The 25,798-nt window shown below is 39.0% G+C and overlaps 1 pseudogene; it reads right to left on the bottom strand.

Moving 5' to 3' along the window:
- Positions 1–1,366: 1,366 nt before the first annotated feature.
- On the bottom strand, positions 1,367–1,710 carry LOC110222557 (small ribosomal subunit protein eS26 pseudogene; annotated as a pseudogene).
- Positions 1,711–25,798: the final 24,088 nt, after the last annotated feature.

Genomic DNA, 25,798 nt, shown 5'->3' with positions numbered 1-25,798 from the left:
AATTTTCATGCACTGTATAATGTCAATCATCTGTCTTTATGGGACCGAACAGTATTCATTTGTTTAAAATGGGCTTGGGAAAAATATCCTTTATTCCAGGAACAGTTGGTTATTTAGGCCATATTTCAACCTAATTTGCATGAGAGTATAGTTAAAATGATGTTGATACATTTGAGAATGGAATTATACTTTGTCCAATGTGACCATTTTAAAAATTTAAATTGTATCCATTAAAACATATAAACAAGAGCTGTCCAGGGGAAATACCATCCTCCAACCCCTCTCTCACACACACGTATTCCCACATAGAAATTTCATCCCTCCTTCAAACTTCAATTCTGGCCATGGTTTTGACATTTCTCCAACCCTCCAAGGCCCAAATATCCTGCTAACCAACATAAGTTTGGATAGGTCTATGAGTCTTAAAAGTTCTTGCCCATTTAGAAATAATCCAATCAATGTGGCATTTATGGTGACCTCATCTAAAATATATTAGGATGGCAAAAAGCATTTATTTAGCACCGACTCCGTGCCAGGTACTATACTAATACTAATAACTAATATACTAAGTTCTAATATTATCTGATTTGATCCTCAGAACAATCCTCTGAAGTAGATGCTATCATTATTCCCATTTGATTACTGAGGAAACTGAGATAAATAGAAGTTAAGTGACTTGCTCAAGGTGACACAGCTAGTAAGTATTCTAAGGCAGATTTGAACTCAGTTTTTCCTGAATCCAGGCCTAGCTATTTACCTACTGCACCATCTTGCTGCCTCTAAATGATTAAAAAAAAATCATAGCTGGTTGAGAATCACATGCTTTTTCAGAATCCAAATGAGAATATATTGGTTACTCTAATCCTAATCCAAGACCTAATCCAATCTAATCATTTGAGAAATATCTACTACGCGTAAGGCAGTATGATAAGTACTGCAGGTACAAAGACAAAGTAAATAACAGCCTCAAGGAATTTATCTGGTACTAGGGAAATTAACTAAGGGTATCTAGAAAGGTTTTCCATATCAAATTCTCTAAGGATGTGAGGATGCTACAAAGCATGGTTTAGAAGGGAGTACATTTCAGCACTGGGAAGGAGAGGGGCAGATAATTCTATGCCACCAGACTCTGAGGGAGGGATGTTTCTGGACAGAGTGAATCTCAAAACCGGTCAGCTTGTTTTCTGAGTGACGGTAGTGACCAGAGGCCAGAAGGGAAGAACTCTAAACTGAGCCTACTTAGTTATGTTGCTATGTGCTATTGTTACTGTTTTCACTCAGTTTTTTTGTTTGTTTGTTTAAGGTAGACCAACCATTTTGTTTTCCTCTGATCAGTTTAGGAATGTTGATGGGCAGATAGCTCTTTCTATGGGCTTTGGAGGGGTCTGAGGACAGCACCAGCAGGTCCGAAGCAGGGTGGGGGTGTCTGATACTTTAGTGGCTCTTGGGACCGATTCCTCACTACCTTGCTGTGAATGGCACAAATCACACAGTAATGAGTTTCACATATAGTTTGGGCAGCACATAGGAGTCAAAGACACTGGCCTCGGAGATGTCCCTGATGGCTGCATCTTCCATGATGTTGCAGATAATGAACTTCTTGCTTGTCTTGTCCTTGGGTTCACAGCTGGCGCAGCTGGTGCAGGAGATGGTCTGCACATGGCCAGGGCCCTTCTTGGCCTGCCTATTGTTCCTCCTCTTCTTGGTCATCTTGGAAGGAACGGAAAAAGAAAAAGCTTTTCAATTCATTTTGGAAGAGGACCAATGACATCACAGGTGATGTCTTGACTCGGGCATGAATTGGATTTAAGTGAGGTAGAGTTGCACCAAGTCATCAGCCTCGCTCTCTCTTACAGTCGTTGAAGTCCATCTGCAGGACAGAAGTCAGGACAACTGGAAATGGCCTGGGATGCAGTGGCTTACCTTGGTGTCTTCAATGCCTGACTAAGCTCTAAGCACTCTAAGCACCTGCCTCAGCTGCCTTCATGGCCATGGAACAAATTGTTTTCATTCCCCCATTCCACCAGAATGTCTTCACATGCTTGGGATAGACATGCCCTTAATTCACCAATGGGTTTGAAGCCTGTTGGTTACCCTCAACCTGGTCTGGCCTGTCTGCTGAGATGGTTTACCAGGGTGTGGCCACTGCATATGCTACAGCTTCTTGGAGCCACAGGTGAAATTGAGCCCTGAAAACGACTTGGCAAGCCCTCACATCAGAGGTGCCTAGTCCTTGAACACCGGGTAGACCTTTGATTCGTTATAGAGGACTTAGGAATGGTTGAGTTGTTCACCCTCCAATGATCAGCAAGAGAAATTCTGTCAGGGGGTAGCCCAAACGCTGAACTGATTACCTCCCCCTGAGAGGAGAAGGGTCAGTCTCTGGAAGGGCTTCAGCAGGGTCAAGGAAGATAGCAAGCCCTGGCTTGGTATACTAATTGTCTAAAGCTATATGGAAAGGAGCTCTAATATGTGACCTAAGGTTCTATTAGAATGTAACCCACTTGAGAGCAGGGACTTCAGTTTTTGCCTTTCTTTGTATCTCCACTGTTGAGCTCACTGCATAGTAGGATTTCACAGGTGTTAAGCATTTTTGCAAGGCAGAGTTTTAAGCAAAATCATGGAGTAGGTGAAATTTGTAGTCAAAATACGTGTTCAAGCCTTCTTTCTTTTCATTGATTATTCTTCCTTTGTAGTAGACATCTCCCATCCCCAAGTACCAAGACTATTCATTTTTGCTTCTAGTGGAAAGGGAAATGAGCTTGATATCAGAGAACCTGGGTTCAAATATTATGTTATCTTGGATTTCACGTAACTTTTCTGACCTTCATTTCTTCACCTGTAAAATAAAAAGGTTGGACTCAATAGCCTTAAAGGTCCCTTCCAGAGCTGAATCTATAAATCTATGAGTCTGCTCGATCTAATTCCACTTTTGCCACAGTACTCTGGTCTCTGGCCCTTTTCTTCATTCTCCCCATCTGTGTAATCTCTTATTACCAAAGCTTTGGGTGCTATCAAATACTCTAATAAATTAATTTAAAATAAATGTTCAATTAATTGCCAGCAGTGGCTTAATGAGCTGCCTCTCTCAAAAATAGATTTTTTAATAAAAAAATTAATCTCTAATAGTGGAATCTCTAATACTATTGTAGACTAGTAAGTGAAATAGCTGAGTCTTTCTGGTACCTCACAAATCCCACCATATACTCCACTTGCCCCTAAGCCAGTCCTATATCTACTTTCTTAGAATCTGGTCTTGAAAGTGGGATAAAAGGATGTTATAAATTGCCTTGAACTTGGACAATTGCATGGAGTACATTACATAGAGGTATATTTATCACATTTGCAGATGACACAGAGTTGAGGAGATGGGAAGTGATATATGAGGGGAATAGGATAACATTTTTAAAGATCTCTATAGAGATGAAGGAACTGAATTTGGTAGATGAAATTTAGTAGGGTTATACCCTGGTCCTGCTCTCTCAGGGCCATGACTGCTACATTCCCTCCTCCCCCTCCCAGAGTTCTGGAGCACCGGGAGGGGTTGGAAGATTTCTCTTTTTTCCTGCTGCCATTGGATGAAACCTTTCCCAATCTGTTAGTGATTAGTCCTCCGATTCCATTTAGCCTTTTAACATCAATTTGCCTTTATAAAGATAATTACTTTGAAATATAACAAAACCGAAGTACAAAACTTTTCCCCAGTATCTCCAGGGCGTACTCTACTATCCCAACTCAGACTCTAGGAGAGTAGGCCCAACATGTAGCTCATTTCCTACACAGTATTGGTCCCACCATGTTCATGTACAGAGGTGACATTGCTGGCACGGAATCCTTCCACTGGCTGGGGTCTTGAATGCCAGTCCTAGGATCATGTCTTACTCTTTCGGGCTTTGATACTAGAATAGCTATAGAATCTGGCCTGATTTCCAATGGCCAGATTCCTGTGGCTCACTTTCTGGTGGGCAGAGGCTCCATTCCCTGCACTTAGCATGGTCAAGAATCAACCCAAAGGCCCAAGAACACAGGTCCAATTCCTGGAAGCCATATGGCCCTAAGGCTGTCCCCTCCTACAGCTCTGGATGCTGCAAACACCCCCCAGGTATGAACTTAGCAAAGAGCGTGGCCAAAGTTGATGCAGACCTTGTTTACGATGCCAGCTGTTCTGGCTACGCAGTCCACCAAAAGAGGATCTTCCCAACCATATGGCCAGCCCACTGGAACCAGTTACAGGCTGTCCATGCATGCTCCATGGTCTCGCCAACGCACTTCTCTTACAAGTCATCACGATTCTTCCAGAAGCAGCTCCCTAGTGTCTTCCAAGCAGAGAGATGCCATTTGCTCTCTAATATCTTCCATGTGGAGACACCATCTGAGCCATTGTGTGCATATGCCAGACTCCCATTACAGGGACAGATGCAAAGTCTTATACAAATCCAGAAGTATAGGATGAGGAAAAATCTAACAACAAAGGACATAGGCATGCGAGTCAACAGTATGCCCTAACTGCCAACATAGTAAAAAAGTTCTAAAAAGTTGTGTCCAGAATGCAAAAAATATTAGTCCTATTTTACTAACCATTACAATATCTTAGAGTGAATAAAGCACTCAGGAGGTCTGGGTTCTGGTACTCTGTGTATTACTTAGTAGCTGTATGACCTTGGGGAAATCAGTTCATCTTCTGGGTCTCTGTTTCTTTATAAATTTTATATATATTTCTAAACTTCTCATTTTCTGCAAAAATATTTTTAGGTATAAATACTTGGAGCTCAAGAGTCTCTTGAATCCTATCTTTGTTTCTTTTCCTTTTGACCCCCCTAATCCCATCCCATGAAAGGGCAGTCTGTGAGAGTACATGTTGGGAAAGGATAGTCAAACTCCCTTCTAGTGATGGGGGGAAAAGAAAGGGAGTTTTTTGATAGTTGCTTATCAACTCCTGGCTTTTTTTTTCTTAGTAATGGACAAAGCTGTAGCTTTGTCTCCTTCTCTTTGGGAGAATAGGGTCAGAAGGGGATCACTGCGCCTCCACCCTTAGAACTCTGCTGCTTAAAAAATGAGCATGTAAAGGCACTTATGTAGGTGTTAATGAGGCAGCTCTGGATAAGCAGATGGTGATTATAAACTGAGCTGTCTGGATTTTACTTTTCATAAACTCCCAAGGGGAAACATGGCTCAGCATCATACCCACAAGTCTAGCTACAGTGTCTGAAACTACGCTATCTCAGTTAAATTAAAGACTCTTGAGAGTGTTGAGTGAATGAACCCAGCAGTGAGAACTTCTAAACACAGCAGAAGATTCAGCTGGGACTAGGAGCTCTATCTGCCCAAGCTTGTAAATGAGCAAGTCCCACAAGAGCCCCTTGGAGGTGGTATCATTGTGTGACATTTCTTTTCTCTGTCATATTGCAGTCTGCCGGGTTGGAACATTCTCATGCCAAAGTCATGCTTGGCATATTTCTAGAGGGCAGCTATCAAATGTGGCAGAGTTTCTAAACAGAAGCAATAGTGAAGCCACTTTTTCTAAGTTATAATTAGTTCATCAAATTCTAGGATCCTCTCCCAAGGGCTGACAGTAAAATGTGGCTGGAGAATAAATCTACCTCTTAGCAACCTGGGTGGATTTATGTCATTAATTGGTTAGATAGTTAAAGGCTTGGAGAAAGAAGAAAAAAAAATGAACAAAAGTGGTCTGGTGGATAGTGATGGACTGGGAATCAGGGAAACCTGGGTTCAAATTCTTCAGCCCATGCTCAATGGTTATTACCCTAGGCAAATGAGCTGAGCCTCAGTTTCCATGTCTATGACATGTGGATAATAACCATGCACAAATCAATTAACCTCTCCAAGTCTTGTTTTCCATTTCTGGAGAAAGAAAAAGAGTATAATAATCAAGAGCAAGTCACTTATCTCCCCTAAGCCTCAGTTTCCATGCCTGTAAAATGGGGATAATAATACTGAAGTAGCTGCATCACAACATTGGTAGGAAGCTTGACTGAGATGTATGTAAAGCACTGCATATATCACTTATTACTCCCTTAGGTCAATCAGTGGGACTTCAGGAAAAAGAGCAGAGGAAGTGAGAGGGGGGAAAGGACTGAGGGAAAGGGAGGAAAAGGAAGGGTGCAGAGGAAGAAGCCCTCTGGTTCATCTTGCATTCCCTGTGAGGTGAGGAAGCAAAACGGAAAGTCATGGAAAGTGTTAGCACAACTTCTGACCTTCCTAGAGTCAGAGAATATTTAGAGTTGAAAGGTATTAGAGACCATCCTGTCCAGTCCTTTCATTTGTAAAGATGGTAAAACTGAGAGAGTTTGGGGACTTGCTAGAGGTCACACCAGTAACACAAGATGTCTTGTCCAAAGTTCTTTCCCTCTGCCAGTGCCTAATTCACTCCATTGCCTTCCAGACCTTAAGTGCAGAGTTGACAGCTAGCTGTCTTAGACATCCTCTGCCTGATTCCTCATTTAAAAATGAGGGTACGGAGGCCAGTGACTTGTCAGCCTGATAGCTAAATTGCTGTCTTATCTCATCAAGAACAAGGCTTCCACATCAATTTGGGCTTTCTCCTCACCTTGGAACCTGTCCAGAATCTTGGACTCACACCCTGGCTGCCCCAGTGCTGAGAGATGACCTTAGCCAGACTCCTATCACCCCCTGTTAGCTCCTTACCATCTTGCCCTTTTCAGTGATCCATTATACATTGTATTCCACCATTACACCCTAAGATCTTTGAGGGGAAGGGCTATCTCACTAGTTGATATTTGTATCCCTGGCACTTAATATAGTGTCTGACATATAGTAAGTGTGTTTTTGTTCCTTCCTCCCTCCCTCCCTCTTTTCATCTCCCCTTCTTTCTTTCCTCCCTTCCTTACTCCCTCCCACCTTTCCTTACTCATTCTTTCCTTCCTTCATCTCTTTCTTCCTTCTTTTCTTCCGTACTTCTTTTTTTGTTTTTCTTCCTTCCTTCCTTTCTTTTCTTCCTCCCTTGTGTGTCTTCTTTCTTTTTCCTTTCTTCTGTCTTTCCTTCCTTCCTTCCTCTTCCTTCCCTTCTTTTTCTTTCTTTCTTTCCTTCTCTTTCTTTCCTTCTCTTTCTTCCCTTCTCTCTCTCTCTCTCTTTCTTTCTTTCTTTCTTTCTTTCTTTCTTTCTTTCTTTCTTTCTTTCTTTCTTTCTTTCTTTCTTTCTTTCTTTCTTTCTTTCTTTCTTTCCACCTATCCATCTACCTATCTACTTCTCTACCAAGCTAACATCTATATATCTAAGTCACACAGGTCATATAGAATATAACAGAGCCAAGATTTCAAGCCAGGTTCACCAACTCTGAACCCAGTACTCTTTCTACTACAGTATGGCACTTCTTGGGTTTATATTGTTCTGCAGAAATAAATAAATAAATAAACTTTGTAAAGACAAAAATAGTAACAGTTCAAGGAACTGCCTATTAAATTCAGAATACTTAAAGAATGGCAGGTTCCCCACTGACAAAAAAAAAAAAAGAAAAAAAAAAGAAAAAAAAAAGCCCAGGTAAGAAGAGGATGAATTTGGGTCATTTTACTCACTTGAATTAAAGTTGGGAGAACAAGGAACCAAATTAGCTCATGTTTACTCCTTCAGAAAATCCTTTGGGCAGCCCAACCAGTCCAGATTCTCTCCCTTCAAACACCCAAGAGGGTAAATTACCTTTGATTCTACTTTGCCATTTAATGTGCTTCCACCCTCTTGCCCGTATGTTGTTGCTACCAGGCATCTCCAGCAGACAATCAGAAAATCAAGGACATTTTTCTCCCTCTTTTCCCCTCTTTGGGGAGCCTGATGAAAGTGTGCTTTCTCCAGTGACTTTTCACTGCCCTGGGAGAACTTGAAAAAACTTTTAGCAGCTTTCATCAAATCAGAGAAGTGGGAAAAGTTGGTGTGGCCTTCTGGAAATCAAAACTGGGCTACTTTATTTTCTTTAAATTGAGTATGTATATATGCTTACAATAACTATTAGAAGGTGTGCTTCAAAATGAGCTCTCTTCAAAGATTTCTCAGTGCTTAGAGGGTGTTTCAAGGAGGTCAGATCCCTGTGGCATAATTCCTTTACAGGGAGGTCACATGACAAGGAATCCTGCCGCCTTTAAAGTTAGCGCCATGGGGGATGGATTATTGCTGCTTTGGAAGAGTTACAGCTGAGATGGGGAGATTGAGAAAGGCCAACTTATTCAAAAGGGCTTCTCTTAAAATGCAATTTGGTTAAGGCTCTTCATTATCCATTCCCAATAGGCCCATGACTCCATCCTTACATGTCACTATAGAAATCTCAGCTTCTCTTTTGATCTTCAGCCACTAAGTGACTGTTAGGATTTTGAAAGACAAAGCTCTCAAACTGACCCATAAGATGACTTGCTTTATAATTATGGTTACACAGCAAATCACTTGTACTGCCTCAACCTTCACAACATCTCTCACATCAAAGCCCTTCTCACACAATTCCTGCCAGAGCTCAGGCCCTCCTCATCTCTCAACTCAATTATTGCCACAGTTTCCTCCTAACTGGTCTCCCTGCCTCCCCTCTCCCCTCTCCCCACTCCGGTTCATCCTACACAGGGCTGACAGAGGAATTTTTCTTAAATTCAGGTACAACCATGTGACTCCTCTACTCAATAAACTCCAGTTTACTATTACCACTAGGATGAAATAGATATGTACTGTCTGTTGCTGCCTTTAAAGCCTTACACAACCTGGCCCCAATCTACCTTTTCAGCCTCATTATTCATCTCCATATCTTTGCAGTGGTTTTCCCACATCCCCGGACACATTCCCCCTTATCTGTACTTTATAAGGTCCCTCTCCTCCTTCAAAATGTAGCTCAGGTATTAAACCCTTAGTAATTACTCTCCCTCCCCAACTAATTTCTGCCCACCCAAACTACCTCTATTTATTTAAAACCTTTGTATGTATTTGTATATATTAACTTTCTTCTATATCCATTTTAAATGTACTTGACCCTAATTAGTCACTTACTAGCTGTATGGTCCTGGGCACGTCACTTTACCTCTTTTTGCCCCAGTTTCTTCAACTGTAAAACAGCACCTAACTCCCAGGTTTGTAGTAAGGATCTAGTGGCATAATAATGATGAAGTGCTTAGCACGGTGCCTGGCACATGGGAAGTGCTATATAAATGTTAACTGCTGTTGTTGATTCCCACATTAGAATGCAAATTCATGGCAATCAGGGATTGACAATATTTATATCTATATTGTCAATGCCTAGTACAATATCGAGTAAGTACCTAGAAGGTTCTTAATATTTGATGATTAATCACGGCACTCATAATCATTGGTGAGACAAATCACGACCATGTAGAATCGTGTCTGGTCTTTGTGCATGCCATCCTTCCAATGGGGCAAGAGGATGCCTAGATTTCTCTTTAAATAATCCCCTTCTAAGAGTCACAGTACTTACTTATGCTGCCCTATCCTGGTTCTGACTGGATAAAAATCAGTTATAAGGCATCTGGAAAGTACAAGATAAAGAATGCACCAAAGCTTCCAAAAACTCACTTGGAAAATGAGCAGCAAGGAGATAAAATTGTTACTGACCATGGGAAACTGTGGTGTTGTCCTTGAACATCTGAAACCTGGAGGAGAGTTTTCTCTTTCCCCTGGAGACTGGTAATTGATGCAGACTGGCTGTGAAACTGATCCCACCTGCTAAAGAAGATTGCTGGTGATCTTGTGACTGCAGCTGACAGGTTACCCAAGATCAATATGCCACCCCTTTCCTAGACATCCAAAGGACAGGTTGCTATCCCACAATTCACAGCTTCCCTAGATTGCCCTCAGGGATGGGATGGGCTTGAAAGACTTTGTGGAGATGGGGACAGAGTCAAGAGGAAGTGGGGTCCATGGGGGGAGCACTTGCTGTTGTACTCTTGTAAGTAAACTATTCTGGTTTTCACAATGTGATTTATAGAATTCATCTGCTTCATGTTTTCTGGGAAGATTTCATGGTGGGGCTGGAGACTCAGAACATTGTTGTGAGTAAGAAAGGCCTTCAGAATTCATCCAATCCAACCTCTTCTTTTTGCATGGAAACAACTGAAGCCAGTGAGATTAAGTGATTTGCTTAAGGTGATCCAGGTGACCTTGACATAGCCATGGATGATCTGAACCCAGGTTCTCCAACTTAAAAGCCAGTTCATTCTCTTTCCACTGAACCCAATACCAAGAAAATCCTCTAAAGGACAGTTTGAGGATATCATTCTTCATCTAATAAAGATTTGAAAGCAATTCAGACTGGAAACTGGGGAGTCACCATTAGTAAATGCATTGATTAGGGGGGTGATTTAAACTCAATGGCCAGTTTACTTTTGCTATTTGTACTACTCTTAAAAAAAATTCTAGACTTTTACAAACACCAAATAAAATTAGTATTTCACATTAAAAAAAAACAGAACAGAAAAGGGGGATTGGAATACAGTTTATTGTTCCTTCAAAGTATAGTATTTAATTTTAACTATAATATATACTTTAAATTTGTAATATTTAATTTTAATGGTAATAAATTCAACGTATAACTTTTAAGCCTATCTTTCTTGACAGCGTTTCCTTCTGATTTTCTTTCTTTCTCTTCTCTTCAATGTATTTTAAAAAATGTTTTAATGAGCCTTTTTTCCTTTCCTTTTACTTCTGGCAATAAAAGAAATTATTAATCACCAATGAATAATTTGGAGAGATCCAGAGTTCTCCCCTTTTTCTTTTTTCTGGGTAGGCAATGGAGTTGAGTAACATGTCCAGGGTCACACATGATGAGTATATATGACAGACTTAATGGAGAGAAGACACAGTCAAGTATAATGTACACTCTTACCTTAGAAGTATATGACAAAGGTGTAAAACGTGCTATGGTTAGTGTTTTGTATCTGAGACCACATTTGAACTCAGGTCCTCCTGACTCCGGGGCCAGTGCTCTATCAACTGTGCCACCTAGCTGTCTGCCCCCTTCTTTCTAAAGTCCTGATTTTAAAGGGTCAGTCTCTTGAAGGACATTACTGATAATGAGATTGGATTAACTCTTTTGTTTAGACCTCACCCAGATGGGGAAGTCATTGTGTTCTGTTCTGGCTTGAGGGATAAATTCTTTGAATAGATTGTCCAAGGCTGGGAGTAACTTAGAAGTGAATAGCATGATCAAAGTTCAGGTCCATCCCTTCACTGTAATATTCATTCCCTTATTAATTGTTAACCAGTCAAAGCTGATTGTCCTCAAGAGGGGAACAGCCCTCTTCCAACCGGTATATAAGCCATGAGCCTGCTGCCTTGATTGTCTTTGGTCTAAGAGAAAGCCAAATGACCATCCTTTTATTAAAATACTGTCATTATTAGTAAAATGATTAAATTACCCAGAAATTATGTCTCTCCAACCTTTTTAATTGCCACAGCAATCAATAAAATAACAACAACAACAACAAAAGGAAAAACAGTACATCCTTGTAACAAATCTGTAGTCAAGCAAAACAAATTCCTACATTGGCCGCATCCCAAATGTATGAGTCATTCTTCACCTTAAATCCATCTCTGTGAGAAGGTGACATTACTAATGCTGATCAGTGATTGCGATGAATCTAATTCTTAGGTCTTTCAAATTTGTTGCTGTTGTTTTAGCGTGGGAGGCAATAGGATCTCAGCATTTTCACAGCTGGAGGGTTCTCATCATAATATGAGGTTTTTACTTAACCTTAGAAATGGGGGAATAACTGTTTTTCTTAGCATAGCATAGAAACAGAATCCTTATTACCAGTTTGTATAGCAGTTGCTCTGCTCCCTAAATTTGGTGTTTAGCCTAATCTATATAGCGTTCCCCATAGCACTTGTTTTACACCTTTGTCATATACTTCTAATGTAAGAGTGTACATTTTACTTGACTGACTGTGTCTTCTCTCCTTCTAAGTCTGTTATATATACTCATCAAAACTTTACATCTCCTCTAGTTCCAAGCTGGCCATAGTGCTCTGCAGTCAGTAGGGATTTAGCAAACATTTATTAAGTAGATATATTCATCTATATGAAAGTTCTTTAAAGAAATTTGGGATATCGGAAGGAACTAGGGAGAAGAGAAAACATGGAGATGTGGAGGTATGGAATCTGTCTTTTAGTATTTAAAGGGCTAGGCCATATAAAAGGAAATAGATTAGTTCTACTTGGTCCCAATGGCAGACCTAGTGATAATGGATGTATATTTCTAATAGCTAGATTTAGACCCGATGCAAGAAAAAGCCTCCTACAAATTAAAAGTATCCAAAGGTGTCATGGATTAGGAGTACTGAGTTTCCTCTTACTGGAGGTCTTCAAGTAAAAATAATGACTAGAATTTAGCTAGTGCTGTGTGGTTTGCAAAGCACTCTAAATATTTCAGTTTATTTGATGAATCCAAACCTAGATGATCCCTTATTTGTTATGTCCTAGGAGTGATTCTCCATCCGATTTAGGTTGGACTAGATCAATCAGGGGTGGGGAACCTGCAGCCTCGAGGCCACTTGTGGCCCTCTAGGTCCTCAAGTGTCACCCTTTGATTGAATCCAAACGTCACAGAACAAAGCCCCTTAATAAAAGGATTTGATCTGTAAAACTTGGAATCAGTCAAAAGGCTGCACCTAAGGACTGAGAAGGCCACATATGGCCTTGAGGCTTCAGGTTCCCCACCCCTGGACTAGATGCTTACAAGGACACTTCTGGTTCTGAGAGTCAGAAAGTCTATGAATGAATAAATGAATACAAATAGATGCATGAGTCTCACTCTTTTATGGCGTGCCCTGCTATAACACAAGCTGCCATTTTTAAACACTTGCTGGGCTGTCTTCAATACCTGGCCTGGATTCTGACTCCTGTATTCCTGTGGCTTACTTTCCCTGGTTCAGAGATCTCATTCCTTTCACCTAGAATGGAAAGAACCAACAAAAGATAAAGGACCAAGACTCATATTAGAGGACCATGTGGCTTCAGATGGGAAGACAGCCCATAGTCGTTTTCCTGACTATGAGGTCTCTCACTGAACATATGAGCAAAAGAGTCAGAGAGCTAGCCTCGATATGAAGAGGGAAAAATAATAGTTGAAGCTGACTCAGACCTTTTTGAAATTCCAAGAGCCTCTGCTACATAGCCAGTTGAAAAAAAAAAGGCTCTTTCCAACCAGGTGGTTAGTTAACTGGAACCAGTTACACGAGGTCTACATTGCCTTTCCAAGGATTTTCCATTATATAGCATTACAATACTCCTGGAAGCTATCTTACCCACAGCCATCTTCATAGAGAAATACCATTTGAGCAAATTATGGAGTCTGCACATGTGCCAGACCCCCATTACATATTTTTACAGAAATGATAGAAGGTTTTGATGAGGATCTAGAATGTTTCATATTTTTGCTGTATGATATTTAGGTTTCATTTGCTTTTATATTCTCTAAGTTTAATATTTCTAGGTCACACCAACCAAAAAGATGGAGGATTTGACACTTTCTCCAATCTTCATAACCTCTCAAATGTCTCAAAAATAGGAATTATGTATAAGAGACAAAACAATTTCTGTTGTCTCCATGGTCTATGACAATAAGAACCCAAAGATGTAAAAACTCAATAAACAGGAGACAAAGTTAGTCTCTAAGTCTACTGTGCTGTCTTTGCACCTCCTCCCCCACCATCTACCACATTCTGGCAATACTAGACAGCTCAACCACAGGCTTACAACAGAATTGAACTCTGTCCATCCCTGTACCTCAAAAAACAAAAGGCAAAAGCTTGCTCTGCATGGGTTGGCAGCGTAGCAGCTCAATGTTTTGTAATAGAGCTCAACTAAAGAACTGAACAATGGGGGAAACTGGGACAGGACAGTGTTCCAGTGTGTGTAGTATGTCACTTGACTTGAAAGAAAGGAAATTGGCATCCACATCAGACTCTGAAATATGAATTTCTCAGCTAGGAAGGAAGAGGCTGAGCCAGCTTTGAGGTCCAGAGCCCAGGGAAACCACAATCAAAGGGTAAAGAGTTACAAAGTGAGTAATAGGAGAAGATGGGGGGATGTGGAAATTGTCAAAGATCTAGAAGCAAGAAAACCAACAAGAAAGATATTGATACCAGAAGGTAATATAGCTGCTATATCATCTAAACTAGTCTAGAAGCTGTATGAACAATAACAAATCAACAATAAACAAATAAACATTGCATGACAAAGGAAAATTAATTAATACCTGAGGAGGCAGGGAACCCTGTGGACTTCTAAGAGAGCATGGAACCCAGTAAGATATTAACAAATGGTTTAAAAGATAATTGTGAAAGAAACAATTATTACCTGCACCATAGAAATAACTAGCAGAATTAAAAAAAAAACAAAACCTTGAATCCACAGTGGCAAACTTCAGCAAAGAAACAAAAGAGAGATTCAATGATCAGGAATGCAAACAAAGAGAAATGAACAGTCTGGAAGAAGAGAAGCAAAAAGCAATAATGTTAAAAGGAAACATGATCTCCATTCAAGCAAAGCATATTAATAAGACAGAATCCACAGAGACAACTGAAAGATTATAGATCTCCTAAGACCTTTTCATAACAGTACCTTAAATAGCCAAAACATCCATAAGACTTTAGAAACTGACAACAGAAACATGTGTAATCAAGTGAACATCAGATTCCTATTGTATGTTGGCTTTACCAAAAGGCAGCACTGGTCAGATTAGATTCCTTTCAAATTTTGAAATATGTCTGCATTTGTAGAGACATCCTCTATATGACTTTAGCACTACTCCATTTAATAAAGTGATTGGAAAAAAAAAACTTGGCTTTGAAGAATTAAAAGGAGTAGAAATATGTAACTTTGCTCAACGCCAACACTATGAAGTCCCTAGAGGTCAAATTCTCTGCCTCCTACTCCCAACCAAGGCTCACTAAGATGCCTCCATGCATGTCTTGTATTGAAACAATATTCCTACATATTTTACAAGCCAGTTTATTGACGGAATCACCACTACACTACCCAGATGGCTCTGTTAGTGTGTGGACCATTGAGTACTGGGACTTTTTCTAATTTATCACAATTAAACACCTGTGCAAAATAGGTTCTGCAGAGTCACTGGATATGTTACGTTAGCAAATGGGAACCTTCCAACTTCTCTTCCATTAGATGAGAAAAATAGTGTGACATTTCCACAGACACTAGCTAAAGATATACTGCATCATTGAAGCAATATTGTCCTCTGTAGGCTTTTCCTTTTTCCAATCAAATAGTACAACACTCCTTTTTTTAATCCCTTGTGCTGTTTATATGAATAAGATTATAGTGTGGAGAAGATTCAAATACTGAGGATGCACAAAGTTAACTCCCCTACAGACTACTCATTTTATGAACATCCTCTCAAAGGTCACCTCTTCTACACCAAATTCAAATCCCATTTTCAATCTTCATCCTCCTTGATTTCTCTGCAGCACATGACAGTAATTTCTCTACCTCTCTTGGATTATTAGGCATAATCCTTTCTTTTTTAGTTTTCCTCCTTACCAAACTGTGGTTCTTTTAAATCTTTCACCAACTGTGTACTCCTCAGACTCTTAAAGTTGTTTTTCTTCCTTTCCTTCCATCTCCTCCTCTTTCTCCTCCTCCTTTTACTCCTCCTTTTTCTTCTTCCTCCTCCCTCCTCCTCCTTCTCCTTCTCTTTCTTCTTCTTCTTCTTCTTTTCTTTCTTCTTCTTCTTCTTCTTCTTCTTCTTCTTCTTCTTCTTCTTCTTCTTCTTCTTCTTCTCTTCTTCTTCTTCTTCCTCTTATATTTCTTCTGCTTCTTACTTTTAAGGATAGTTGATATCACTAAGTATCTACAGAAAATTATATACCGATTTTCCCAGTCTTTCTGGGTAGAGACAACAAACCGAGGAAGTGAAAAATCACCTAAATTGTGTCCAGGAAATTTATGTCATGATCATCTCAACAAACATTTTTAAAAATCAAACAAAACAAGTAATAAAATCCCAAATGAAACAACAAAAATTGAGCTACATGTAGTAATAAAACAAGAAAAAGATGGCTTTAACATAACAATAATGCCTCATTTGCTATACATCCCTTTAAAATCTCCTTTCTGTTTGCATACTTTTAACATTTCATTGCTAATATTTTTTCAGTCACAGTTAATTGTCATGTTGCCTGAATTCTGATTCTTTGCTATGTATCATTTCACATGCTACTACATTTTTCATATTTTTCATTTTTTAGAGGAAAATAATATTCCATTTTATTGTTATCAGACTGTATATTCACCCATTACTGAATCATTGGGCATAAAGATTGTTTGGGGAGTGGGCTATTACTGTGTTGTTTTTCTTTCTTCCTTTTGTTCTTTCTTTTTTCTTTCTTTTTTCTTTTTTTCCTTCCTTCCTTCCTTCCTTCCTTCCTTCCTTCCTTCCTTCCTTCCTTCCTTCCTTCCTTCCTTCCTTCCTTCCTTCCTTCCTTCCTTCCTCTTTCTTCCTTCCTTCCTTCCTTCCTTCCTTCCTTCCTTCCTTCCTTCCTTCCTTCCTTCCTTCCTTCCTTCCTTCCTTCCTTCCTTCCTCTCACAGTTTTCCTAACTTGCATAGGCTGGAAGGACCATAACTACTCACGGTCTGATCTTCCTGCTGAGTGGCATAGAATCTTTGCCCTGCAGCATTTCCATCTGGGTTCCTGGTTTCTTGACCAGGGAAGGTTTGTCTCTCCTTGGGCAGCCTGGTAACACTGTTGCAGCTCACAGCACCTGAACTTAAGTGATCCACCAGCCTCAATCTCCCCCAGCAGCAACGATTCTGAGCATATGAGAACCCACACAAGAGCATAAGGGTTGTTTAAAAACATCCATCATTACAGATAAAGTAATTATGAGTGACATAAGTCCTTCCCCCCACCTTTAAATTGCATCTTTAGGATATATTACTATTAGGAAGCTCATTTTGTCAAAGGGCAAAATCAGTTTCATAATTCTGCATATTGTCAGATGCACAATCCAATAAGATCATGCCAATTCACAGTCCCGTCAGTGTAATAATATGTTTCATGGCATGTTTCCCTATGGCACCAACAATATAGAATTTCATCATTTTTGACCAATTTTGCCAATTTGATGGGCAAAGGGTAAGGCTAAAAAAATTGTTTTGGTTTGTGTTTCTCTAATTAGGAAGTTAGAATCACTTTCCCTAGCAATAAATAATAGTTTTCTTCATCAAATTCATTGACTATTCAAAATCAAATTGTGTCAGATCCTTAAACCTCATTAATATCAACATCTTTGGTAAGTGGTACATTTACTAGAAAGTGATTTGTTTTTTTACTTGATCTGTTTCTTTTCTTTTCATTTTCAATACATAACTTTACCTTCCCCATTCAGGCTCTGCAATCACCTTCCTTAGGTTCTAAAAGGACTCTATTCATGAGACCAGAGGCACATTAGGTCATATTTTCTGATTCTTTTGTGTTGCATAAAATCATTTTTATAAGTATTCACTTTTAACTCTTTTGTGTACAAAAATTTCATTCCATGTTTAATAAAATTTCTTTCCTTTCCATAATGGAGAAAATATATTACAATTTTTCTTTCATTTTCATTCGTTAAAAATATTAGAATCATTGATTCAAGTAAAATTTGTTACAATATGTGCTATGAGATCTTAGTGTTGATACTGTTTAGGAGGCACTGAGAAATCAATTCGGAAGATATTCAAAAATAGAAGATACTGAATGATTGGGGGAAAGCATGGAAGATATTAAAAAAAAATTTAAGATGATGAAGAGGACATTTTTAACTACTGACGCACAGGCCTAATTTTTCATTTCTATAAAAAACTGTGAAAGATTGAGCTATGTGGGAATTGAGTTTATCCTTGGTGAAAATATGAAAAAGTAACAGGCAAGTGCCAACAAATGATTTTCTACTTTGTTCTGTTTGTTTAGAATTAGGAAGTTAGCTTGAAGGCACAGAGAGCATCAGGTTCAACCTTGCCCATGGTCTGCTATTTTTTTAAAATAGTATTATTTTAAATAGCATATTTTTATTTTAATAGTATTTTAAATAGTATATTTTAAAAATAGTATTTGATTTGGTAACATAAATAACACAAGCTTACATGCTCTCATCTAACCAGTAGTTCCCACACATATGTTAAGACAGGGGTGGAGAACCTGTGGCCTTGAGGCCACATGTAGCCTTCTAGGTCCTAGTTCTACAGAACAAATCCTTTGCTTTTTTGCTAGGCAATGGGGTTAAATGACTTGCCCAGGGTCACACAGCTAGTTAGTGTTATGTGTCTGAGGCCAGATTTGAACTCAGGTCCTCCTGAATCCAGGGCCAGTGCTCTATCCACTGTGCTACCTAACTGCCCTTTATAATCCTTTTATGATTAATTATTTATTATTATTAATTATTATTTTTTTAAATTATTTTTAATTCTTTTATTAAGGGGACTTGTTCTGTGAAATTTGGATTCAATCAAAGGGATGCACTTGAGGACCCTGAGGGCCACATGTGTCCTCAAAACCTCAGGTTCCTCACCCCTGTAAAAGATAATAGAAAATTCTTAGATTGCTACAGCAATACAGATAATTTTATTTTATGATGCTTTAATTAGTTATATCAATTGAAGCATTACACATGTATATTAACCAAAGTTGGTTGACATTTTCATAAGAGGTGGCCAGAGCAGGATCCAAAAGTTGGAGTGGGTGCTGAGGGGTGGGAGAGTATCATCTAGTGAGAACAAGGGGCAAGAAGTCAGGAAGACCTGAATTTGAATCCTACATCAGATACTTGTGACCCTTGCAAAGTCACTTAACCTCTGTCTGACTCAGATCTTTCCTCTGTGAAAGGGAGATAATAATCACATCTACCTCACAAGGCTGTTGTGAGGACCATATAAAATGTTATTACGGTAAAGTACATTTTTCAAAAAGCAAAAGAGCAGAAGACCCTATCTTTCCCCCTCCCCAGCCAGTACAATTAATGGAATTCCTCCAAAAGTTCATGAGAGATCGCAGATGAGTCATGTAACACCCTAGGAGCAAAGATTTCAAACTGGAAGGGACCTTGAATGTCATGTGGTTCAACTGCTTTACTTGGAAAAAATGAGGTGAGTAGAGGTTCAGTGACTTATCTGAGGTCATACAGATGCAAATGGTAGAGTCAGGATTTGAATTCCAGTCCTCTGACTCCAAATTCAGAGCCCTTTGCAGGACACTATGAGAGGAGTGACTAGACTACCATCTATAGCACTGGAAAGAATGCCTTGACAGTACAGATCCATTTAAGTTTTCAATGTGATATGAAATGTGGGTTGAAACTTCCTTGTTTTGTTGCATATTCTGAGACAATTTTCCCACAGTTTTCACTGAGTCATGATTTCCTTTTCCCAGAGTTTGGCAATCTTGGGTTTATCAAATATTAATCTTCTATATAATCTTTGTTCTCTTTCTGAATGTTCTATAATGTCCTATTGTTCCATTTTTCTCCTTATCTAGTACCAAACTATTTTGATGTTAAACCTCATGGAATATTTTTAAACTCAGTGTAAGCCTGGGTTGATCTGGGCATGCCCAATTAGCGTAACATGGAGGTGCCCATTAGGGACCTTGGAAGCATGTCCAGATTTCCCACCATAGAGGCATCTGCATCCTCTGACACATAGGAGGAGTAGCCTGCTTCCATCATCTGCTTGTGTCAAAAACTGGCAGCACTGAGACATTCTCACCCTTTTCAGCTGTACCCTGTCTTTCTTTCTGCTGCTGTCTTATTGGCTGCATCCAAAGAGTAAAGATCACAGTTCACCCACAGCATGGGCCTATGAACTAAACAAGTAAGTGGGCAAGGATTCTCATTCCCCTGCTCCCTCTCTTTTACACCCACAGCATGGGCCTATGAACTAAACAAGTAAGTGGGCAAGGATTCTCATTCCCCTGCTCCCTCTCTTTTACCTCCAGTCCTGAGAAATGGGCCTGGGGATGTATTTTTTTTTCTATTTTATGTTGTTTGTCCTTCTCAGTGTCAAGTGCCAAAGGTAATACCCAGAGAGAGGGAGTTTGAGCCATGGGTAACCTACCAGCCTTCAGCCAGTGGGACCAAGATAGCCTGTGTTACCCCAAGGCAAGACCCCCATGTTTGTTTATTTATCATTGATCATGATATTCTTGGCTGTTTGTTTTTCCATATAGATTTTTGATCATTCAATTTCTATAAAACCATCTTTTGTTATTTTGCTAGAATATTCCAATGGTCCTTTGATATCCTCAAAGTACACATTCCCTCCAAGGATGCAGATCTCAGCATTTACCTATCCATGCCTGCCTACATTATTTAATTCTTCTCCATCCCCTCCCACAAATCCACCACAAGTAGTCCAGACAATGTGTTGGGACCTTCTGCCTGTGCTGAGGACATCATCAGGATACCAGAGGACCACACAAGCATTCCAAAGGTTGTCCCTTTGTTGATCACGTATTTCTTTGATGAATGTGTTACAGCTTGTCTCTTCCCTCCACTGATTCCTGCCCCGCCCCCAGCGCGCACACACACACACACACACACACACACACACACACACACACACACACACACACCCTTTGGCTGACTCAACTCCATTTCTACAGAAATTAAGGATCGATGATTAGCAACTGCTCACCATGGCCCAAAGAATAATACTTTTAGAAAGATGGGCCTTGATTTCAGGGAGAAATTAATTCAAGAAATATTGCCATGTTTACTGTACTGGACCAACCTAGCCTTGTTCAGAGGTGTTCATTCATTGATACATTCTTTAGCACAGTCAAATTACTTTTAAAGTCATCTTTATATGGGTCTCCTGTACATTTGGATACAATAATACCCAACTATTTGTTACATTATGCATTGGATGTAATTTCAAAAGGTACCACACAGTCGGATTTCCCTATTTACACAACTTGACTAAATAATTTGTTGTCCAAATATTAATTTTACCTTCTTATTGTTGTTTTTGGGTCTCTTGGATTTTCTAGCAATATAATCATTTCATCTACAAATAGAGGTATATTAATTTCTTTATTGCCAGGACTTCTTCCTTTAATTTCTATCTCTGCAAAGAATTATATCACCTACAACAATGATTGTGTGGTACTCATTAACAATGTTAGTTGGGGGTATTGCAGGACCAGAACTGTAGACACATAAATAGAAATAATTAATGTCTAGTGGGAATTGCCACTGAAATTCAGCCTATTTTGGTAATAAAGAGAACTTCTTTTCACAGAGGATTCTGTTTCTAACTCTTTCCATTACAAACTATACATTCAAGATGTCACTTTGCTTTCAAATATTTTCATTTATCAAAAAATGGATATGAACTGAAGACTCTACTTGCTTCACTGGGATTTGGGGAAGATGAATGAAATAATGTACTTGGGACTCTTCAAAAGAGGTATATTACATAAATTCCAAGTATCATTATAACAATGATTCTGCAATTTCCAATTGCCCATCTTTAATAAAAAGTATTTAAATCAAAACTAAAACTGTGTCTTGGACACATACAATTTTTCTTGAAAGATTTAATTAAATTTTCTTATCATTAAAGAGGTGAAGTTCAATTTAATCTTTAGTGAAATGAACGATTGCAATTGGTCAAAATGTCTAAAAATACATTGCATTAGGTTTTGACAACCAGATAAAGTACATTTTGGCTTCCTCCATATAGGCAAGGCCCCTGAAAATAGAGGCTAAGAACACTGTCATTAGTTGTCATACTGTGTGCATAATTACTTTCATGTTCCTAAAGCCATCACCATGATAAATTTGCAGTTTTCCCCATCTGCCAGAACTAGTAATGTGCAATACATTTAACAACTGAATTTGCATATAGAAAGTATCATTGACCTTTGGATTTCAAAGGACAAAGATTTACAAGGACAGTCATTCAAAAACAAACCATTTATTTTCAGTGAACCACTGGCTCTAGCAATAGAACACATGGCTACTCTACAATGAGGGAAAGGTTGAGGTTATCGTCCCAGATAAAAGATATGGCAATGGGGTTTGAAAGCCAATATAAACAGAGGAAAATTTTTTTCTGGCAGTTACTTTGGGCCAGCATATATATGAATACTGTAATGATGATTTTGAATTGTATATTTTCATACACACACATATCTATAAATATATACATACATACATACATGTGTATAACACACTTGTATATATGCACATGCATGTATGTGTGTGTATGCATGTAGTGTATATGAATGGGATATGACACATATGATTGTCCCAGTATTCAATCAATAATATTTAAGGGTAAATCTATGATCTGAACAAAGTGTGAGAAACACAGGGGTAATATTGCCAGCTTTTCTTTCCATCAGTAGTTTTGTTAATGACCTCTTCAGGCTTATGCTCTACACACACACACACACACACACACACACACACACACACACACAACACACCCATAGAGATATGATCTACTTACATATAGATTTTATATAAATTTATATTTATTAGATGTGACATGATATATATTTATATAGATATGATCAGTTTGAGGCTAGATCAAATGAAACAATGGACAGTACAGTGGAAGGCATACTGGATTTGGGGTCAGATGATCTGGGATTAAATCTAAGTTCTGCAGTTTACTAACCGTGGGACCTTGGGTTAGTCACTTAAGGTGGCTGGGCCTCAGTTTCCTCACCTGTAAAACAAGGGGTAGAGGGTTGCCCTAGATAGTATCTTAGGTCCCTTTCAGCCCTAAATTTATGCTCCTATGGCTGACTCAAATTGGAGAGGTTGGGAGCACCACAGAATGAGAGAATCACAGAGCTGGAATGGACCTTAGAGGCCGTCTTATTCAGCTTTTACTTCCACAAGCTTCCACAAGCTGCTCTCTGTTTCCAACAAGGGGTCATCCAGCTTTTGCTGAAATACTTCTATTGAAAGACCCCCTGCTACTCTCTGAAGCAGCACATTTGCCTTTGGGACAGGTCTATTTATTAGGAAGGTTTTCTTTAGGTAATCGTCAGTCAATAAACATTTATTAAGGGCTTATTACATGGTAGGCACTGTGTTAAGTGCTAGGGATACATAAAGAAAGGCAAAAAAAATGATGCCTGCCCTTGAGGAGCTCACAGTCCAAGGGGTAGACAACAATCGAACAACTATGTACGAGCGAGATATATGCAGGATAGAAGCCATTGGATATGAGGCTAGAGAAATCAGCAAGATTTAGGAGGACTAGGAAAGCCTTCTGGTGAAAGATGCTACTTGAGTTGGGACTTCATGTCAAACCTACATATGTCCCTTTGCAACTACCACTCATTCCTCCTAATTCTCCCTCTGGGGAAAAACTGAGTGAGTTTTTCCTCTTCTTATCCTTAGAATACTTGAAAGTAGCTATCTTCTACCTACTAATTCTGTAACTTTGAGACAGTCATGCCTTAATTTCTCTAGGCTCCAACTGGAGCTATGTGGAATATGTGGATGGGGCAATATCTTTCCTCCCTAGATGTCATTGCTTGATGCAATTTCAGGTTCATTCCAGTTTTATGACCCATAATTCTGTTTTCTGGGTATATGCCTTTCTTGTGTTTCCATAATTCTGAGCCCAAGGCTTTGTGTGTGTGAAAATATCAGAGATTTAGAATCAGAGGAACAACAAAGTTTGCTGCTGGCTTATCTGGGATAAGAACAGAAACCCACATTCAAGCAACACTTTAAAGATTATAAAGCTCTTTTCTCTCAACCCTGCAGGTTGGGGAGTGTGTATCTCATTATTTCTATTTTATGAAGGGGCAAATTGAGCCTCAAAGAAGTCAACCTGCTTGTCCACAGTCAAACAGCTGAGATGGTCATCATTAAGGTGAGTTCATTCCTGGGTCATTCTTTCATCATCCAAAAATGAAGTTTGGACTAGAGGAGGACTAAGATCCCTTTCCACTGTAAAGCTGTTGTTTTTCAAGAGTTGCTGTTATGTACCTTTGAACATACACACACTCACACACACACACACACACACACCTCTTTAATATTGCAAGTGAGGTTTGTGGGACAATTATAGTTATGGAAAATAGCTCATCCCCATCCGGTACATTCTCTAACAATAGACCACAGAAGATAAATCAAGTCACAAAGCTTCTAATTAGAATGAAGTGACAAAGTAAATAACAAGAAAAAATTTATCCATACACAAAGCAATTGTCTCCCCTGGAATCCCATACCACTAGAGAAACAACATTCTTCCACTTCCTGAAGAAGTTTTTTTTACAGTGTTTCAGCTAAAACAGCTATCCTGCCTCTATACGCCAGGAATCTCAACCTTGTTCTATCTGCTTCTATAGCTGTCATCTGATTCTGGGCCTTATTTTCAAAGATAGGTGTCATTAACCTTTTGCAAGATTGCCTGCCTAGATGGTTTAGGGTTAGTCAAGGTATTTTCATCTCTTTTGTTAGGTCCTTGCCTACATGGACTACAAAAAGAACCTCTTAACTCCAGATCTTTTATTTCCAACCCTTACACACACACACACCAGAAAGACCCTAAGGTTTTATATATATATATATATATATATATACATATATATATGTGTGTGTGTGTGTGTGTGTACACACATGTATATGTATGTATATGTATATATGTATGTGTGTATGTATGTATATCTGTGTATGTATATGTATATGAATGTGTGTGTGTGTTTGTGTATAATATTTAGGTTGAGGTAAATAAATTCTTCCTGATTCCCATCAGGCCTTGCAGCCTCAGGGAGACCACTATCAGCAGTGGGGGTGGGAATGAAAGGGCAGGGAGAAGAACTGGAAATCTTTATCTTGCATTCCTGACACTGCTCAGATCACAGGTTTATATTTAAATGTTGCTGATTTAACACTGGGACAATCATATGAGCCATTCCATAGGCTGAGGAAGAAATATCTGCTTTACACTTCAGTTGCCAACCAGGGGAAGTTGAGGAGGGAATAGTGATTAGCAAAGAGAGAAAAGTTTCAATCAAGGGAAATATAAGGTCATAAAAGAAGGTAGGTTGGTTATGTTACAAGGGAAGCAAATGAAAGAATACTGTCTCCTGTGTTTCAATGATATCTTTGTGATGTCAGGAAGAAGCAAGGAATCCTTCCAGAACCTTGGTTAGACTCTCTTTGATGAAGTTTTGGTGGGACGCGAACAAGAGATACACAGGACAAGCAGGAGTGGATGGTCTGTGATTTGAATAATTGGAAGAAATTTCCAAAGCAATGAGATAATAGATTCATTTAAATTCCTGAATATTTTAAAGCTTTATAGCACATAGCATGAATTCAATAGGCCAGCTAATAAACACATGTAGATTCAAGGAAATCTATTAATCAACTCTACAAAAGAATTTCTCCCTTCTTTGTCTATTCTAACAAAGACCAGTAGCTAATGGTGTTGCTATGGTTATGCTTTCACTTATGATTCTAGTTCTTACAGGCCAATATTCTGAAGTCCTATACTTGAATCATTGTGCTAAGTGCTTAGGCTAATGTTCCTGGTTTTCCTAATGTTCACCTAACAAGTGGCTATCAATTAAGATATGTAACTCAATCTCCCAGCCTTCAAGTAAACAACTGTGGATAAAAACTTTCCTTTTCAAGGCATAGCTATAAAATTCAAAGTGGGGTAGATTCACAGGAAAAAAAAAGATAAACCTCTCTATTCATAATATTTTAGCAAATGGTAAAAAAAAATTTGCGTAACACATACTTAATATGAAAATACACAAGGAAAAAAAAAGGAAAGAAAGGGACATAGGGCAAAAAAAAAAA

Source organism: Phascolarctos cinereus, unplaced genomic scaffold (genome assembly GCF_003287225.1).
Source record: "Phascolarctos cinereus isolate Bilbo 61053 unplaced genomic scaffold, phaCin_HiC Scaffold_4;HRSCAF=312, whole genome shotgun sequence".
NCBI lineage: Eukaryota > Metazoa > Chordata > Mammalia > Diprotodontia > Phascolarctidae > Phascolarctos > Phascolarctos cinereus.
This window is presented reverse-complemented; position numbering and strand designations above follow the sequence as displayed.